At 57.1% G+C, this 1,975-nt stretch overlaps 1 pseudogene; it reads left to right on the forward strand.

Annotated features, from left to right (window-relative positions):
• Positions 1-575: 575 nt before the first annotated feature.
• On the forward strand, positions 576-1,768 carry LOC124647537 (annotated as a pseudogene).
• Positions 1,769-1,975: the final 207 nt, after the last annotated feature.

A 1,975-nucleotide genomic window follows, 5' to 3' on the forward strand; every position in this document is an offset into this window, starting at 1 on the left:
TCTGGTGGAGCACATATGGATGCTTCGAGGCAACACCAACTGGTTTCCATTTGATCTGTTTGAAAACTTGTCTTGTTTTGTTGAACTGTAAACGTTTATTTGTAATAATAAGCAAATGTTGGCAAAACTGGTCAAATTCGCCGAATTATGCACGAAATTTGGCATCCAGGGATGTTTTTCCTCTAAAAACGCTAAACCCGGGTGTATACCGGTGAGACGGCTAAAACTTCGGTGCTCTCCGGAGCAAACATTTGTCAATCCGACGCTAAATAGCGCCGAATTTCGACCCGCGAGCCCAACGGCTCGAGATGCTCTAATGTACGATCGTATTGGTGTTGGTGCTCATGTTGATCTTTGATCTTTGTTGATTACTTTAATAGTGCTCCTGAAATATTATGCTACACCTTTCATGCTAGTCACATCAAGTTTTGGAAGGAGAAACCTCGATCGGGTGCACGCCGGGCTAATATCTGACGCGGTTAATCGAAACAGAATCAAACTTGATTGTCGTGGCTTTGATAAAACTAGCAGAAAGGCCGGTAAATCAGTCACGCTTTCGCTAAACCTGTTTATCGCGATGGCCGGCGGCTGGTCCTCCCTCCCCGCCGATCTTCTTGCACAGATCTCGGCTCTCTTGCTCTCCGACGCCGACCATCTCCACGCCCACCAGGTATGCGCCCATTGGCGAGCCTCCACTTCCCGCCCGGCCGCCTACCGTCCGTGGGTCGTGGCCGGCCGACAGGTTCCCGACGGACGAGGCCCGCTCGGCGAGTATTCCCTCCTGCTCCCCCGCGGTGGCAGGCACGTCGACTTCGCGGCCTCCCCGCCGCCCGGCCTCCGGTACTGCTGCGGCACGCCTCGCGGCTGGCTCGCGCTCGTGGACGATCTCCGGTCCCCCACGCGGCTGGTGCTGTGGGAGCCGCACTCCGGGGCCGAGATCCCGCTGCCACGCCTGTGCCCGGTCATCCAGGTCTTCCTCTCCGGCGACCCGCTCTCGTCGCCGGACTGGGTAGCCATCGCGACCCAGCCCAAGGGCCTCATCGCGCACATCCTCTTCTTCTGGCGGCCGGGGGACGCCGCGTGGAGCGGGCCGGGCCGGGCTCCCGCCGCGACGGTCCACAGCATGGAGTTCCACGCGGGGAAGGTATACTGCGTGGACAGCAGGGCGAACATCACCATCTACGACCTCAAGCTCGGCACGACGTCTCCCCCAGTGTTTCTTCAGGCCACGGGCATGTTCATTACTCAGGCGTACAGGGAGACGGGGGCGAACAGGAGGCTCAACTGGCTGACCCACTCCGTGCGCGCGGTGCACGTCGTGGCCTGCGGCGGCGAGCTCCTGCTCGTGCTGCTGTTCGACGGCCGCCGCGGGATGTTCATGGAGGTGTACAGGCCGGCGTGGACGCCCCTATGGCAGTGCCGGGTCGGCGAGAGGGTGACTGATCTCGGGGGCTACGCGCTCTTCCTCGGCCGTGGCGACGTCGCTGCGCTCTCTTCCAAGGAGTACCCTGCGATCAAAGGCAACTGCATCTACTACCTGAAGCACAGCCTCAACGTGCACAGCCTCAACGTGCATAGGGACGCGCTCATGAAGCACTTGGCCATTGTCGAAAAAATGAAGCACTGGGCAATGGTGTTTGATCTTGGGACGGATGCTGTGGAGCATATCCCTTACCCTGAGGTGCTGCACAAGGAGGAGGAGAGGTGGTGGCCGTACTCGTGGTTTTGTCCTCCAAGGCCTCTCCTGGAGAGAAGCAGTTTTAGCTGAACCTAGTCTTGGATGGCAGGAGCAGGGACTTTGAGTCCCTCTTCAGGATAAGCTGCTTGCAGTATGGAAGACACTAAATTTAACTTGTACATATAACTTATGTCAATCTTCTGTTTGGGCAAATTTTACTTGTGTGGGCAAAACTTTGCCTGTGCTTGTACCATTGTGTTACTACGGCGATTTGCTCGAGTATTCTCTAAGTGGTAT

The sequence above is a fragment of the Lolium rigidum genome, chromosome 4 (genome assembly GCF_022539505.1).
Source record: "Lolium rigidum isolate FL_2022 chromosome 4, APGP_CSIRO_Lrig_0.1, whole genome shotgun sequence".
NCBI lineage: Eukaryota > Viridiplantae > Streptophyta > Magnoliopsida > Poales > Poaceae > Lolium > Lolium rigidum.